This window comes from Eschscholzia californica, unplaced genomic scaffold (assembly GCF_041429995.1).
Source record: "Eschscholzia californica isolate CP2 unplaced genomic scaffold, dmEscCali1.0.p SCAF_1, whole genome shotgun sequence".
Lineage (NCBI taxonomy): Eukaryota > Viridiplantae > Streptophyta > Magnoliopsida > Ranunculales > Papaveraceae > Eschscholzia > Eschscholzia californica.
This window is the reverse complement of record NW_028238198.1, coordinates 53,371,823-53,390,844: the sequence shown is the minus strand read 5'-3', so window position 1 is coordinate 53,390,844 and position 19,022 is coordinate 53,371,823. Positions and strand designations below refer to the sequence as shown.

General features: G+C 36.8%; 1 non-coding gene across 1 annotated transcript; it reads right to left on the bottom strand.

Moving 5' to 3' along the window:
- Positions 1-18,146: 18,146 nt before the first annotated feature.
- Positions 18,147-18,218, bottom strand: TRNAD-GUC (transfer RNA aspartic acid (anticodon GUC)). The gene has a single exon. It is a non-coding gene; the product is annotated as a tRNA-Asp (tRNA).
- Positions 18,219-19,022: the final 804 nt, after the last annotated feature.

The window sequence follows — 19,022 nt, the reverse complement described above, 5'->3', positions numbered from 1 at the left end:
TTGGTCAATGGAATTTCAATAGAAGGTTATATTTGGGAGAAGGGACACCGGAGGCCGATAGATGCTTCATCTGGAAGAGAAACGACAATTTTAATAGACCACGTGAGTTGCAACTTTAAGACGATGTTTGGGAATCCAAGCTCCTCCATAACCAAAAGGTTATAACTTTCATGGTTTCTTTTAGATCTCTACATATGTTGATAACTAACACAATGAACATACCCCGTCCCATAAAATATAATAGTTTGAGATCCTCATACTTGTGTTGGGATGCAATGACGAATGCGATAGTAGTTGCAAGGTCAAAAAGTGAGAACACCAACGCACGAAAACTAATAAATAAAGAGATCAGTGAAAAACTATAGAGTTATCACCTTTTAGCCTATTTTATTTGCTTGTCGAAGTTGTTTAACTAGTAAGAATTAAAATTAAATGCTCAAAGTCCTTTACAAATGTTTTGTTTAAACGATTTGTGTGATATTTGATATTTAAGGTAAGATTGATGTGTTACGTGAATATTATTTGTTGAATGATTGTGTATTTAATTTAATTACTTGTTTAGTGTGCTCAATTACCTTTTTGAAAAGAAAAAATTATTAGACGCAACTAAGTCAGTAACTAATTTTAATCTAAGATACTAATTAGTATAGAAATGACGAGTAATTGATTAAATTAATGGGCACCATGTCCCTATTATTTGTATTGGATGAAATTTGTCGCACAAGAGAAATTAATGTTACAGTGAACTCTACTTTTTTCCTACCGCATATTGTATTTCGATTGCCGTGTGTACCTCGGAAGTAGTAATATCAAGATCTTTAACTTTAATGTACCAAATCTTTTTCTTAAAGTTGGAATTTTTAGGTAACAAGTTAAAGTGAGTATGGTTTTACTCTAATTCATTTATGGAGGTGGATGGTTTATGAAAGTATATTTATTAATAAATTATCATAAAATATATTTTATAAGATATAAAGCATAAAGTGTATATCACGAGCATACTGGCTCTAGTACCATATACTGAATGGATTTGCACTTAGGTTACATTGGAATTAAAGATTTTCATGCCAGTTATCCATGTTAGAGTTGGGGCTTCATATACATACGATAATTAAAAGGCAACTTCGGTTATCAACTTCCTTTTATCCTGTGTGAGTAATATACAAGACTATAATAATTAACTATAAATTTGTTAGAGAATAAGTCATTAAATACATATGTTATAGATTTTAGAGACTCTAAGGCGCCGCCGCAAAGTACCGTTGCAGATTATTTTATGTGACAACACCTTTGATTAAGAAAGCGTATTTTTATGTCGACTTCCAAGAAAATCTAATAACTATTTGCTTACCTACTGTATTTATTTAAAAAATATTTTTGACTAGTAGTTTACCACTTGTAAATTTTGTTATAAATTTATAGTTACTAATTATATATTCAAGCCACATTAACCGCTACAATGTTTCAACGTATTTTATTTGTTTATGGAGGTGGATGGTTTATGAAAGTGTATTTATTAATAAATTATCATAAAATATATTTTATAAGATATAGAGCATAAAGTGTTATCACGAGCATACTAGTTCTAGTACTATATATTGAATGGATTTGCACTTAGGTTACACTGGAATTAAAGATTTTCATGCTAGTTACCCATGTTAGAGTTGGGGCTTCATATACATCCGATTATTAAAAGGCAACTTCAGTTATCAACTTCTTTTTATCATGTGTGAGTAATATACAAGACTATTATAATTAAATATAAATTTGCTAGAGAATAAGTCATTAAATACATATGTTATAGATTTTAGAGATTTTAAGGCGCCATACGCAAAGTATCGTTGCAGATTACTTTATGTGACACACCTTTGATTGAGAAAGGTGTATTTTTATGTCGACTTACAGGAAAATCTAATAACTATTTGCTTACCTACTATATTTATTTAAAAAATGTTGTTGGCTAGTAGTTTACCACTTATAAATTTGTTATAAATTTATAATTACTAATTACATATTCAAACCACGTTAACAGCTACAATGTTTCAACGTATTTTATTCAATCGTACTTCACTTTTTCTTTTAACTAAGACAAAAATACTGTATTAATATAGAATGATAATTATAATGTGGACAAGACAATTAAATTACTCGCTTTATACTATGTAGTCGGTCTCGGTCTTGATCTCGGCCCGACCGAAGGCCGAGATCCAGACGAACCGAGATTCTTGGTCGAGACAACATGTATAGCTAATAATTTTTTAAACTATAAAGTATAAAAATAAAATTACTTGCCATCATAAACAAAACTCTTCCTCTCTCTAGCATCACCTTCTTCTTCTACGTTGAACTTTGAATCATGTGCTTTTCACTTCTTAGTTTTTAATCTTAGTTTTTGCTATTTTTTCTAACTTAACATTTGTATTTCTAATCTACTAGAATTTTCAAAGTTTCTATAGAACTTTCAAAATTCGAGAAGACATGACACCTAAAAATTTTATATAATAAGTAGTTAAGATTTAAGAAGGTAATAAATAGTAGTATACAATTAGGATTAAAGTTTCCAGAAAAAAGTCCAAATAATTAGAAGTTACTCTCTCGTTCTCGGACTTGATCTGTCTCGGCCGAGCTAGCTGAAAAACTTTACCAAATTCTAACTCGGGGTCTCGGTCGAGTCTCGAGAAAGGGTCGAGACCGAGGCGAGACCCGAGATTCTCAGTCGAGTTGAGACCCGAGATTCTCGGTCGAGACGACCGAGACCAACTACATAGGTTCTATATCAATGTAATAATATTGCTTTGGTTTTGGTCCAATGAAAGCATGCAACTCATCACCATCTGCTTCTAGATGGAAAAAAGTTGTATTCCAAAATTTGATGCCAACAATATTAATATCAAATGGTTATTGCATAGTGAATTCTACTGCAATATGGAATGACTGAATTTCATAATGGGCCTCATTCCTTCAACACTGGCCCATCAAGAAATCTAATAACACAAAGCTGTGTGGATAAGTTATCAAGTTATGACCAACGCAAAAACCTAGTAACAGATCATGTACCAGAAAATACCTCACCTAAACAAGAACCCCCAGAATCAATCTAACTCTAGAAAACTCCTCAAATTCATGTTATTATCTCTACTAAGACGATATGAAATGTTCTCATACCTCGTAAGAGTAGTATATCATTAAAAAAAGGAATGCTCCTTGTAAACTTCTCTTGTACATAGTTATCTCATCTTAGTTGAACTTCGACCCATCCATGGTCAGCCATTGCTCCTCATTCCAATAACATTCACATGGTATCTTAGATAGTAAAGTCCTCGTAGTAATTGAAATATCAACTTTTTTTAGCCATCTTCGAACGCATGAGACAACCCATTCTGTAAAAAAGTAACCAAGAAAAGGATAAAGGACGATCAAATAGTTATTCCATCTTGAGATAACGTTGCTTATTACTTTCAAAGTTCCCATAATTCATGTCTGAAGTACACAATTATGTCAAATATATTTATTATTCATTTATAAATACTAGTCTCCTGACGCACATCGATCCGTATCTTACTTATCTTATAAAAGTTTACTTGTATATCAGAAATCGAACACATACAAGATTCTAACTTAAATGTAAAATGAGAACAAATCAAGAGTTACACCTATTAGTTTGTATGTAAATGGGAAAACCACAGTTCCAATATCCTGCTAATTAAACAATAGGAAAAATGTTCACAAACACATCTAAATAATATAATGAAAATGAAATGCAGAAATAAGTCAACAGTATGAAGATCTGGTGAATCCGATTTGAAATCTAGAGAACTAGGAAGATAAGTGGCAGTAGATAAATAGATAGAGAAAAAGAAGGTTATAGGTATACCAATTTTTCGATCTAAAACTCGTACCACTTTTTCTTCTTGTTCCTTTGATCCTTTCTGGACGTAATCTCTGGTTGATCCGATTACTTTCTTTTTGATGTAATCTTTTATGTTTCTTCGAATAGATGGGAAGAGGGTATGGTACTCAAAGAATGAAAGGGTGGTATGAAAGAACCAGAATTAAACCAAAGAGAATCAGAGATAAAACAGAGATTAATTCATTTTCTACAGGCTTTGCATCCATTTGAAGAACCAGAGGGGGACAAAGTTCCTGATAGAAACTAGAAGATGTAGTTGCAGGCTTTGCAGCACTTTAGGGTTTCTGAGATTGTTAGAATATCCTTTTTATACCCCCACAAACCCTCTCCTGCGATCCCAAGTGAAATTCACGTGGTTTTTTTTTTCTAGTAATATTGTGAAATATGATCATTGGGCCTTTGGGCCAGCGGGTTCCCATGATCCAGAGGTCATGGATCCAATAGGAATAACTGGTCTTTCACAAGTCTTTATAGGAGGAAAGAAAGATTGGAGGTACCAGCTTCTCTCTCTAGAATTGTTTTAGAATCTCTTCAATTTAAAGTAGGCAAGATATAAATTGGTATACAAATTAACCTAAATGCTTATGGAAGTAAGAAATTAGTCTTGGAATGATTACATTGACCTTTGGTACAGGAAGAACAATTTTTAGCAAAGGCACTGCATTAGATAGGGAGAGCATTCTTTTCAGGGCCGTGTGGTGGGGGGTGCGGGTTGTGCGTCCGCACAGGGCCCTCCACCACGAGGGGCCTCATTTGCTTCACTTTTAAGGGTGTAGCAGTCGAGTTAACTAGGACCGATTTAACAATGGTAACACCGAAATTGTAGTAGCTTGCTGGTTTGATGCTTGCCTACCGCACATGAGGTCTTGAGTTCAAAACTAGCTGCCAACAATTTTGTTTCATTTTCACAACACAATGTTTATTTGCTTTTTTGTTTTTTCTCTAATAGCACAACATGTCTTTTTTTCTTTTTCTAAGAGCACAATATTTGTGTGGTTGTTAGTTGATTGTACCATACTCCATTTTAGTTTGATTTTGATATTTTTTTTAGTTCCTAAGTTCTTACCATACAAACTTAAAAGTTAATTCCTTGTTCTCATAGTTTAATTTTCATGTCTTAAATTTGTAAAGTAATGTTTTATGAAAATAAAAAATTCGTCAAAACAGATGTTTTGCATGAAGAGTGTTACGTCAATCATATATTAACATCATACATTGAGTTTGGATTCGTCAATGATTCAAGCTTTTTTAATAGTTAAATCATTTCAAAACATAAAATTCAGGTAAAAAAACTCTTTCAACTCTTGTGTTTTTCAAATAAAGGGGCCCTGTTTCAAGTCTGGCACAGGGCCCCTAAATTGTCAGGCACGACCCTGATTCTTTTTAGAACAGGGAGAGATAAACACTATTTTCTAAAATATCCCAACTTTAACTTTGGTCCCTCCCCTCAAACTATTTTCGACGAAAAGATAGAGAAGAGAAAAATCATGTTCGACCAAAAATCTGTTTGTCGATCAAAGGGAGAGAAGAGAGATAAACACTCTTAAAACCTGTTCAACCCAAAGAGAGAAAAATCCTAAAATCTGTTTGTTTCGATCAAAGAGAGAGAGATAAAGATGGAAACCTAAATCCTAGATGACAAACACAACACTCATCTCCATAGAGGGTTTGTAATTCTTGTTATTGCTTGATTTTTTCCATAGATTTTTAAGGTTTTAACACGGATTAAAGTAACTTTTGAAGATTTATAAAAGAAATTTCGCTTAGCGTAAATAAAAATTCATGAATGAAAATAGTAAAAATTTTCATCCAGAACAACTGAAAATTTAAACAAATTTCGTCCAGAGCGGATGAAAAAACAGAACAATTTCAGCCGGCTCGGCCGAAATTTATTATTTTTTCAGCGGACCCGGCCGAAATTTGTTGTCTTTTTCAGCCATCCCGATTGAATTTTGTTGTCTTTTTCAGTCGACCCAACCGAAAATCCTCTACGAAACAAAAACGACCTAAAACCCTAAAACATTTGTTCAACAGTAGAGGAAGACAAGAAAATAATTTTTCTTTACCTGAGACATATTATCTTCATTATATATGTCTTTGTTTAAGTCGATGTTCTCGTTTAAGTCGATGGTTTCGTTTAAGTCGAATTCTCCGTTTAAGTCGATGGACTCTTCTTTCTAGAAGTAGGTTGCCTCCTTCATTAATGGTGGTTCCTCATCCATGAGATCATGCGGTATCATTAAAAGCTTAAAACTAAAACTATAGTGATGGTAAACTTTGCAAGATTTTTATACTAATGGTGATGTTGATAGTAGTGACGATATTAGGGTTGGGTTGTTTAAGTGAGAGAAAACTACTCGTGAATAGAATATTAGATTTATTCGTAATTTTTATTGAAGTCCTTATATTTTAACAGTATTTGTTAAAATGATCCTTATAACGCCCTCCTTAAACTAATTTAGTAAAGGAAGAGCAAATACATAAATAGACCTTTCTAACGCACTGCCTTTACTAAATATTGCTCTTCCTATACCAAAGGCCATTAGATTTTACTTGTTTGCGAGAGATATAATGGGAAGGAAATGTACAATAGCTTATGGAAAGAAGTGTCTATCTAGGAAGACATATTTTACTCAATTAAGAGCCGGAGTTTTATGTTTAAATTTAAAAATGAAGATAAACCTGAGCAATTGAACCTAGGGAAGTTTTATAGGCGGGCCATTCTTGTTAAGAGGGCCTCTCCTTGTAAATTCGGTTCGAGCCCACCGATTTCACAAGAGGCCTTTCGGTACGAGTCCACCGAATTCACAAGAGACCATTTGCTTTGAGTCCACCAAAATTCACTCAAGTAGCCTATTTTTGTGAGTTCGGTAGACCCGTACGAATTGTGAATTCGGTGTACTTGTACGAAATTTATGAGAGGGTCTGATGTAGACGCAACGGAAAGTAAAGGAGATAATAAACTAAAGCGAAGAATGATTAAAATAACTGTAAGAACGATTAAAATAACTGAAATACTTAGACTTTGATTAAGGTTTCTCTTCTATATATGAAAATATAGACAGACTGGACCTCCTTTTATAGGAACTTAGACTTTCCTAAATAACGAAAATACTTAATAATGCAACTTCCTAAACCTAACTTGGACTCTTTCTAAAACCCTAATAGCATGGCCGAATGGCCAAAGTGGTGGAGCCGGCCGTTAGGCCCATGGGCGGTGTATCCGACCCAGTTGTATCTGCATCAGCCTCCCTTCTCTCAAGAGGTTTGTCCCGAACTGTTTCGATAAAGAAAACAATGTGATGCACCCGCAGACGAAGAATTCCGCCATGGCGATCCTTAATTCCCACTTCGAATGATAATTGCCTTGAATTCGCCGGACACCAATTTGGACCACATCACGAGCTTCATTTCGAATCCAATGTTGCAAAGGTCCTCGAAAAATCGATTGTAGGAAATATAGGTCCAATAAATTTCTACATCTCCAATCATCTTGTAGTTTGACGAAAAAGACCACAAACGGCACATTCTTTTCTTTGGAACAAATAATTTTAAAATTTTCCCAATCTATTACCTTGTCTGCTTCATTGAAGTCCATATCACTAAACATGAATATCGTCTTTATGATCCTTACATTCTTTAGTGTTCCATTAACAAAAATATCCAAAATCCGATCAAAACCATTCCGAGAATCTGTGGAATACCCCCAATCCATATATCTAATCAAATATGTCTTAGAACGAATGTTGTCTCCACCAATTAAGTGCAGTTGAGGATTATCACTAAATGTGATACCCTTTTTTTTACATGGGTCTTCACTCATATTTGATACTAGTAACCCTAAAGCGACACAAACATCCATGGGCGTTCCTGACATACTCCCTGAAACATCACAACCGGCAATGTAGTTCGTCAGGTTGCCGCTTTTCAATAAATCATCGACCATTAATTGCCATTGAAGCTCTGCAACTTCAGAACATCCTTTATTATTATCATTGTTGTCTAATGATGTAAAAATGTGGTGCGGAAAGAATGCTCCAGCAACACATTTCTTCTCTCCCTGTGTCACATTAACAAGATAGCTCCTGAATCGTTTTTGGTCGTGTTCTAGAAAGAACTGCTTGTAGTTGTCCATGGCGACCAAGACCATCCAAATATGAGGCATAGTCTCCCATTTCTCAGTATTCATGAAAACGTCTGGAAATTTCAGTGTATTTCGAAGAGGGATAAGAACTTCTTTTCTTAATCGATCACGAATTATGTAATTGTGATGAGCTTCTTCATACTCGACATCATAAATTCGAGGGGAAATTCTTCTTGCCCCTGTCTCACTAAGCAAAGTAGATCCATCGGATGAATAATCCAACGATGAACACCATTTCGAAGCGGAATAAATTTTACTCAGTTTACTAGAATTTATATCATGAATCAAGAACGCTGCAAATAGTTCAAAGATTTGATCTTGTAAATACCCGGGATATGGATCATTCCAATATCAATCTCTTGCTTTCTGTGCTTTTGAATTCGTGATATCTTTTTTTAGAGTTCTTGCTTCCTCTGTAACAATCTCAATTTTGGTATGGAAAGTGGATGAAAGTGTCCCTTATGCCCTCTCACAAGAAGTCTTCAACCTCCTGAAATCCCTAGGGTTGTTAGGAATGTCCTTTTGTTTCTTCTTGAACTCCTGCACAAAGTGATTCACCATTGTGTTTTCAAAATCTTCCCATCCAAGGTGGGTATCTCCAGCAGTTGCCTGAACTTCAGAATCACCCTTTTCAATGGTGAACAAAGAGATATCAAAAGTACCACCGACGGGTGGAGCATCATCAATCTTCTTCTTATCCGCAGCAACTAGCTTGCCTCTTATCTTCTCGTCCTTGATTGTGTTTCTCATGTAGTATGAGTAATTCTCCAAGTCAATCTTGGGCTCGACCTTCTTTATGTGTTTTTCATCCTCGGACTTGAATTTCTCTGCATCTTGCACCATCTTCTCTATATGATTCTTTGACAACCTTTCTTTCTCATTCGTGAGTGTGTAAATAGAGGAATTAATCTTCTCTTTGGTGATTTTTGGAAGAGAATTTTGCGGATGGAGAGTTGATAGAGAAAGAGATGATGTGGAAAATGATTGATGAGGAAAAATTTTATGATTCTAAACTAGGATGTTGTCTCCCGGAATTTCATATGAATCATAAAATTTGGTCAGACATGGATGTTTCATATCACGGCTAGGATTTAGGTCTGATGAAGAAAAACTGCTTCTTTCTTCCTCCTCCGCCATTGACTGAATTTTATTCCTTTTTACTAGACCTTCTCCTTCAATATCATCGATCTTAGTGATTGAAGTAACTTCGGAGAACTGTCTTCTCGATTCAACTGTTTTTTCTATTCATGTCAAATATTCATAGAAAGGAAGAAAAATATACCTGAAGATACTTTTCAATATAACCCAATTATCTATGAATTGTTTTCCTTGATCAATGAGAGAGTGTGAGAGAGAAAGAGATAGAGTGTGAGAGAGAAAGATATAGAGAAGAGAGAAATAATAGTGGTGGTGGTGGTGGTGAGAGGTTGTGAGAGGTGGTGGTGGGAGGTGGTGACCGCAGTTCGTGGGCGGAGATGAGAAAGAAAAAAGTAGTTGTTGCTCGGATCTGACAAATTCTACAATTTTTCGTATAAAGTTTTGTATTGTATAAAATTTGACAAAATCCACAATTTTGCTTGGAAAATTTTGTACCACTAAAAATATTTTTGTGTTCCCAAAAACAACGGTCTTAAACAACTTAGTGAAAGCAAATAAAAGGAGGGTAAGATTCCACCTAACAACAACATGATCTTACTCCCCCAACCCTTTTTTTCTTTAGAAAATTTAGTCAAAACTTCAAAGAAATGGCTTTTGGTAATAAAGGACTCATTGAATTATTTTTTACTCTTTTAGGAAGGAAAAACAGATGGAAAAAGTTTTTCATGCTGGGAGTCGTTACTAAATCTACTAGATAAGAAAATAAAATTAGAACTTGGGAAGTACTGATTTCAGTGGGAGAAACTGATATTGTCATAAAAGCTTACGAAAGGGTACGAAAGCAAGATAATAACAAAGCGAAGTGAAAATGAAACTAAACTGTCACCTTAGATCGATCATGGAGATGCACGAATCCAAGGGATTAGGATCAAGGTATAAGTATCCTAAGAAGACTTAAAAAATTGAGAACGTAAAGGAGTTTACGCGGGTGCTCAAATTTTACAGACTCTTGTTATCCGAAATAAACTTGGTTTACTTCATCATTTAAATTATGGTTTAGAATTTAGACGACAGTCCAAAATGATGGACTGTTCCAGGTAGGTTTATTAGATACGTGATCTAATGAAGGAAACCCTACTAAGTGAACATGGAAGCACACCATCATACGATCCCTGATCCTGGTCATTAATTGGAGAATAATGACTCAAGAAGACTAGCATGAGTGATTGACAAGATAACGTTGTTTCTTGGGCTATGGTAATAGGAGTATTCAAGGTCAACTTCATTGGTGTATTGTTGATACACTGGAAACCCGCCAAATGAGAGTACTTCAAGAGTTGAAGTTGTGAGTTGTCATAACTCTCATTTAAGCAAATTGGAGAGATTCCTCAAAACACGAGTACTCACTCAGTTTATGGAAGGAATGTCGAACTTTAGTACCGTTAAACGCCAGCCGTAAAAAGTGGTTATAAAGGTGGATTATTGGGGGAGACATGATAGACATGAAATTGAGTGGGACTACAAGAATGGAATATATTTTCCTTAGTAAAATCAGGACAAAGTATCTCCGGGCCACTTGATGAGAAACAACTGAAAAATGCATCGCCGTGCTCAAATGGATTAAGAGTTAATCATTTGGATTGGAAGTTGTTCTCGGGATCAAGAGAGTCTGATGAATATGACATATCAGATGAGATACGAAAAAACATGGGAATCGAGCATTGCACTTGTTCTAAGTACAAGTGGGAGACTGAAGGATATATTGCCTCAGTCAGAAGGAATGGTATCCTTCCGAAGGAGTGTCCGTCGACCAAGGTTGCAATGCGTACAATTTGGCGAATAGGATCTTAATGACCTTACTCGGAAGATCATTAGTCCGGTCCAATTAGGGGTCGTAATGCTTAGTTAGAAGCCAACTACGATCGTCGGGTAACATAGACCGGATCCTACAAGGGTTGCACATAAGAGTAATGATTTGAACAGAGAGAATTGACTAGAAAGAGAATGGCAAATAAGTGGATTGAATCCATTATTGGTAAGTCCATATTAGTTCGGAGAAAAGAGATATAAACATGTCCGGGCCCGAAAGGGAGGCCCGAAGCGGCTTTAGGTGGGCCAGCCATGTGATGGCCGACCAAGGCAAGGGGCCGACCATTACATGGTTGGTTAGGCCCATAGTGGGCCGGCCAAGGAAGCCCATTATGGGCTATGTTGGCCGACCAATCAAGGGAACCCTAAAAGAGGGTAATTTTGGAAGTTACCTTATAATTAGGTTTTAGGAATCCTAGTTTGGGTCTAATACCTTTTCTAGGGATTTCTATATATACCTAATTAGACAACCTAAAGAGGAGGTCTCGAGTGTTAGACAATTCTCAAAAGGAGAAACTGTCAACTGAAAGAGTTTCAGAATATACATTTCAGAGAGAGAGAGAAAAAAGGAGTTTTCTCAAGTATCTAGTCAAGAAGAAGGAGTTCTTCATCTCAACCTTCAAGAAGGTCCTAGCTGACTGAAAGGAGGGAGTTCAAGTTATATACTCGATGTCTCAAGTAGAGGAGCTACTCTTGGAGCTCTTATCTTCCGAATACTGGTCGGGATTTAGTTCGTGGGAAAGCGATTAAGAGGTAATCTTCTTTCCATTCTAGTTCATTAATATGTTCATGTATAGATCCTGGAAACTAGTGTTAAACATAGAGATGTTTGAGATTTCGCTAACAACACTAGACAATTAGGTGTATGAGATACCCCTAGAACCCTTCACGTGATTGAAGAAGGGAAGATCATGATAAAAAAGGTGTCTAGGGCAGATAATCCAGCGGATATGTTCATTAAGGCAGTTACAACTTTCAAGTTTAAGCGTTGCTTAGACTTGATTGGGATTTCTAGATGTTGAGCCCTTTAGAGGGTTGGAGCGACAATGACACAGAGGCGTTGAGTTGTGATGGTGGCGGATTTAAGTCAAGAGGAGCATATTCAAGTCAAAGTGGAGATTTGTTGAAAGTGTCTTTAATATGGGTTAATATCGAACCTGGTTTACGACCCGCCAACCCGCTTACAAGGCAAAGGTAATTACGTGCGGAATTTTGGACCCGTTAGCTGAGCTGATTACTGAGAGAGGGCTGGTATGTGAAGCAAGGCTCTGAGGCAGAGCTGATCTCCGAGACAGAGCTGAAATGCGGAGCTATGCTTATGTCGGTTATTAGTGTTAGCGTATTTATGTGTGATGATGCACAAATTGTCCAGATGTTGACTAACGTCAGAGAGTCAAGAACGAACCTGAAGTCCAACGGGCGAACCCGGCTTAAAGTAAACAAAACGACTAACCCCCTACACCCGGTTGTACTTCAAGAGTTCCAGATGTGAACATGTTGCCTGGTGAGAAGAGTCTCTTGGCGTGCATCCTGATTACTTCTTTTCTATCCTTCGACGCTGCATTCTTTCTGACTATTTCAGTTTTGCGGAGGCTTTCTTGTAGTTGTTTCATCTCTTCTTTTCCTTGTACGCGGTCAACCTTGAGTTGTTCTATTTCAGCCATGAGTTCGGCCACATTGGGAATCAGGTTTTGGGATCCCCGGGGGGGTGTATTCCTCTGAAGACATGTCTGCCTGAAGAGCTTAAAAAAATAATTAGTTTCGAGAAGGTACTTGATGATGTACAAAATGTCCAGACGTTGACTAACGTCTGATGAATCAAGATCGGACCTGAAGTCCATTGGATCAACCTAGCTTAAGGTAGCAGGACAGTTGAGTCGTTGATGGCCCACCCCATATTCCATAACTAGGAGGTCGGCCAGAGGAAACCAGCCCTGCAAAACGCCCTTGGCATGAACAGATCAGCCCTGGGGTCCTCAAAGGAGTAAGGGGGGCTTACACAGGTTCGACCAGTGTCTTACGCCCAGAACTAGGGAGGCTGGAGCGGCAAGCAACCTACCGACTTAATCCCGAAACTTCCAAAGAGATCTCAGTCGGCTACATATTTAGAAGTGTTTAATCCAGTTTGGACTCCACGTATCTAAAGGAGGAAATTTCTCCTTTATAGTTTATCACTTCGCCAAGATATCTACGAAGAATCCTTAAACTTAGAACTTCCACTTACCAAGATCCGAGCTGGACTCTAAGAGAAACCCAACTAAATTTTTCCGACATTAACCTGGTCTATCCGAGGGCCCAAATGGAGTTTTTCCTTGAATTGATTTTAGAAATCATTAAGGAAGAAATGTAACGTGCCATTGTTCCAATGTTTGCAACAGTCTTTGCCTAGAAACTTTCCAGCTTACTGCTCTTCCAAGTCAAGATTGTCATCTTATTCTGGAAGTTTGCAAGATATAACTTTTCACCTTTTATTTCCTATTGAGAATTTAGCATAAGTTCTTCTCAAGAACTTTGTGCGATCCAGATCAGCTTCTCTGGATTTGGTTGGTGACGACCATAGATACTCCTAGTATTTTGGGACGTCGAGGCGAATGCTAATCATGTCCAACGTGACAAATTTTGTGCCTTAAGCATAACCATGTTTCTCATGCGTGTTTGCTCATCAGAATCCTTTGGATGTTGAAGCTTGCTAAATTGTCTGCCATGAGACTTGGGTAGAAAAACTTTATCTGAATCTTTCACATTAGACTTTTCAAGACCTTTTCTTGAACGAGTCATATCATCTTCTCGATCTATCTCCATAGATCTTTGATACCCAAAAGCATTTCACCTTTGTGTGTGGTCCTTTTATTCAGTCAGTTTTAAACTGTTTTCCACATCAGAATGTTGTTCTCAATCTCTAGTATGTCGTCTACACACTAGACCAAAGAAAACTTGGTCACTCCTACTAACCTTCTTGAACTTCCTGAATTCAAGATTTATCTTCATTCTCGGAGAAACCAACTCTTGATTACATTGCAGAATCGAAGATTCCAACTCCTATCCGCCCGCTTGCATCCTTCGATCGATTTTTAAAGCTTGCAATTATCACCAGCATTTAGAAGTGTTAACTTCCTCCAAGATGTGTCACGTAAACATTCTATTTGCTAGTGTTTAATCATTATGGTCTCAAGCGCCGCGACTTGAGAGATGGTCTTTTCATAGTCTATACCATGAATTTGGTCACCTTGTTTCTTAGTCTTGATCTGAGAAACACCAACGTTTCCATCCTTGTCTATTTTGCACTTTGAAAAACCTATTTTTACTTAACAAGAACTATTCCTTTAAGGAAATAGACCAAGTTCCAAACTTGATTTGAGACATGGATTTCGTTCTGATCTTATGGCTCCAAGCCATATATTAGAGTGATTCCGTCATAGCTTTTGTGTAGATTGTTCATTTTCTTCTTCAACAGGTTTTTAATCCTCTGAGACAGGTCTATGAGTCTTCAAGGCCTATAAGGGGTTTGAACAACTTTGAGACGCTCTCAACTTCTTGAGGGCTCTCCTACGAATCTAATTCAAATATTGAGATTCGTACAACACTGTCAGTTTGTTGCTCAGATCGAATTTCTTCGATATATTAAATTTCTCCCACGTGTCTTCTTGGAATAACTCTTATTTCAAGTGAGACACCATCGTGAGCAACAACTATCTTGTTCTCTGATTGTTTGTGGAAGAATCCCCAACATTTTTTTATCGCATAAAGAAATATTTTGTCTGATATGACAACTTGGTTCTCGGTAACCATTTACGGTAGTTTCATATCTCTAGACCTTGAGAAAATACCTCTTTGGAACCATTCCAACCCCATACTCTTATGGTGTCTTTTCGTCTATCGACAGAATGTGGTTAGGTAGGATAACCGATGATGTTTGAGAATATATCTCCGAAAGTGTTTGGAAGATTGGCCTATACCCATCATTAATCGACTCATGTATAACATGTTTGATCACTCCCATTTGACTCATGACCCATACGATGTGTTTGCTGGAGAAAGGTGAGAAACTATTTTTCAACTTCTTTGATGGTTATCAAATTCTTGACTCAAATATTCATCATCTCGATCTAATTGAATGACTTATATTTTGTCAAGTGGATTCTGGTTAACTCTAGTTAGTGTGTTAATAGTTTTACATACATCCGTATGTATGAAGACTATTAGTTCACTAGTCATATCTTCCTTTCGAAAAGGTGACTTTGTCAAATGGTCCTTTTGAACAAAAATTCACATGTGTCCTATGATTCTAAATCATTGGACTAGAAGTCCATACCACTGGATCGTCATCATGTGTCTTATGTCAATTTGACGCAATGACATAGCTAGAGTTGACCGGCTTGAATCCTTTGATTATAGCCTATTGTATCATTGTTAACGCTTTAGGTCTCCTGGAACCGACTTTGTTAATTTAGCACTAACTTAAAACATTATATGTTTCTAGAAGAACATAGTAACACTTATTAAGTTTTAAGCTAGATCAGTGTCTAAAAGAAGACTTTAATCCAATTCAGCATTCTTTGCAATCACTTGCTTCTGGTCCCTCTTGGATCTTTTTCTCCTTTTAGTCAAGTATGTAATTTCCTTGGGCTCACACTGAGACGCACATCCGGTCTTAAATACCTGATGAAGGAAGTCTACTAACCTGCTAGATTAACTTTGTTAACAGAGATGCATGAACCAGAATTCGCAATTCCGTTTATTTTGTCTTCCAGGTACTCAGGGTAGTTTCCTTTAATGGCCTAGTCATTGCTTTAGGAACATTTATACCAACCCTTTGTCCCTATGAATCATAAGAAGCCTTCTTATATTCATTTGGTTGCTGAATCTTAAGAACTTGCTTCTTAGATTGAACGTTCCTCAATGTTCTTTTCAGTTGTCCTTACTAATTGAGGTAGCAACGAATTTTAGGAATGGGATATTCTCGGACTTTTTCTTTGTTTCGAATTCGAGAGCGTTTCTCGGATTCTAATCCAATCAAGGAAATAAGTTTCGTTTTATTTCTTCAGATGGAATGAACGAGGAAAACTATTTTCTAGCAGTCATATATCCTGGGTGAGTAATGATGGGTCATGAAAATGTCCCATCTGAGTCGTTTAATTTAGTCGAGTTAGTTCGTTTCGAGTCTTTATTATAATAAAATGGTTGATTTTCTTGATTAGGTGTCTTTTGCAGAGTTAGGTGTGAAAAACGGTTAAAAACGAGGAAAAGATGCATGAAGGGTATTTTGGTCATTTGAAGTCAAGGACATTCTAGTAATTTGGCCAAGATCAGCACGTGGTTGAAAAGTAGAGGTCGAGACGAGTCCGTAGGAGAAAACGGAAGTCAAATCGGAGTCCGGACGAAGGAATAAATCAAGGTCAAAGTTGAGTCAAAGAATGTTGACTGGTGGGACACCTTCGGGCATGGTTCTGGCGCGCGGTATACAGGAAGACACGTGAGCGCGCTGTGGAGGCTGGTGTATCCAATTCCCGTGTTTGCGCTGTGCAGCGAAATGGATCCTATACGCATGATAGAGTGTAGCGCGTCGCAACTTGCCTCCGTAGTCCCGCTCCCACGTTCTAATCTTGACCGTTTGTTTCCGCGCTTACGAGATCGTGCGGCTGCTGACCGTCCCGTCATTAAGCTGTTTACATGTTACCCGAAGCTGTGTATTAGGATAGTCCAAGACGCGTGTCCATCTCTCGTCCCTCCAGATCCGCGCGCTTCAAGATCCGACGGTTTCTGAGTCGTCCCACTTTGTTATGCTACGTCCGTTCACACCCTAACGACCAGATTCTCCACCTCCTTCTCCAGCCGACAAATGTCCCTCTCAATCTGGATTTCAAACCCTAGCCGCCTGGGTTTATCCTTTAAACCCTCCCAAATTCCAAAAGCGACCCTCTCTTTTTTACTTTTTACCAATTTAACCCAACAAAAAACCCTAACCCTATATAATAACTCTTGATCCTCCATTGAAACTTAGACTTGAAAGCCCTCTCAACCTCCTCTTACCTATCCCCTCTTACCTATTTCTTTCTCCAACCTATTTTCTCTACCAAATCAATCTTTTCCATCCTTTTTTCATCTTTCTCTACTACTACTACTTCCTCTCTACCACACTATTATTCTTCCATTAATAGTCATCTCCTTCTTTCTTCCATATTCTTCTATCATCTTTATCCCCTTTCATCTCTTCTTTCTACATCTAATTTCTAATTTCTTCCTTCTCTTTCTTTTTTCTTATTTGAGTGCAATAAAATAGCTAGTACTTGGATTTCTTGGAGTAAAATTCTTGAGCACAATTGGAGCAAATCTTGGATAAAATGGAGATACATGGGAATATGGAATTTGAACATTCTTGGTGATTTCTTTCCATTAATTTCTTAGTATTTTCATTTATTTTGAAATGTCAATGAATGTTACTCTAGATTCCATGTATAGTTAACTTAGCAATCTAAGGTTATAAATGAAACCCATTTTGGATCTTTGTAATACTTGTCTTGATTAATTAAATCCTTTGATGTGCTTTAATGTCTATTGATTGTTTATCTATATGGATTAGATTTTCTTTCCATTACTCATGCCTCATAATTAGATATTTAATACTTTCGTTAAGTTGTTAGATGGAGTATGCTTTTTAGATGATGAATAATAGTTAAGCAATCCGAATCTCTATAAGGTAGACAATTAGAATTAGTAATTACAAAATTGTTTTATCTAGAACATCATCCGGAATCCAAATAGTTCATTATATTGGATCCCGAGTAAATACAAAAGAGATTTAAGTAATTAATTGCTTGTTTTATAAAGTGAAATTGTGCGGTGGATTTTATAATCTTAGATATCCTCTCACCTCTCTCTTAGATAGTTTATTTAATTTTATTTGTTTTCTTGTTTCTTACAAATCAATCATCAATTCTATGAAGTGGGGTGTGTGTGTTTTAGTCTAAGTAGCTATTGACATCTTGATTATTGGGTTAAACTCGCCTTCAATAACCGAAATTGCCTACCTATCCCTTGGGACGATTCATGAATTTACTAACATACTATAACTTGACCCCGTACACTTGCGTGAATAGACCTATTTTAGGCCTATCAAGTTTTTGGCACCGCTGCCGGGGATCGAACCCGGGTCACCCGCGTGACAGGCGGGAATACTTACCACTATACTACAACGACAAGTTAGTTCTAAGTTTCATATAATTCTTATATGTTTTATAAGTTTTATTTTGTTCCAATTCCTATTTTATTATATGTTTCATATAATACTACAATATGTTTTATATGTTTTATTAGATGGGACATATAATAATTCTTATATGTTTTACTTCTAAGGCGTGGTTTGTTCCAAGTTTGGGGATGGCGCGAGCTTGGCAGCAACTTGGACCCTCTTTATACATGAGCCTTGGTAGTATCATCTTTTATCTCCTTCGGTTATAGTAATATCTCTCCACTCTTCTCTTTAGATTGATGTGTCTCTTTATCTTTTGGTGAGTGTATGCTTATAATATTGAGGACAATGTTAGTTTTAAGTTTGGGGATGCGGGATATGACCATAACCAATGCATGACCATGGGTTTCAAAGACAAAAGGGTTCAAATTAGCCAAAATTTGAAAATTTTGAACATTTTGAGTTGATTTGCATGTGATTCTAGTGATAATTTTAAGAATTTTGATGCATATGTGTCGAGTTGATGAGTTTTGTGATTGCTAATGGCCTTTCCATGAAAGTCGAGTCCTTTAGTGTTTGTGTTGTGCCATGTGAGTGACATCTTAGTGAAAAAGAAACATTTCTAAGAGACCTAAAGTAGTCATTAGTGGAGACTTAACCCATGTGAGAGCTCAAAGCCTAAATTGTCATTCGAGTGTACTCTTTCGCGCTAGCTCCGAGTAGAATGAAGAGCTACTCAACCTCATAACTTATAAAAGAGCTCATTTGATCTCGTGTGCTCAATTTCCTTATCCACTAAGAGTGACATTAGG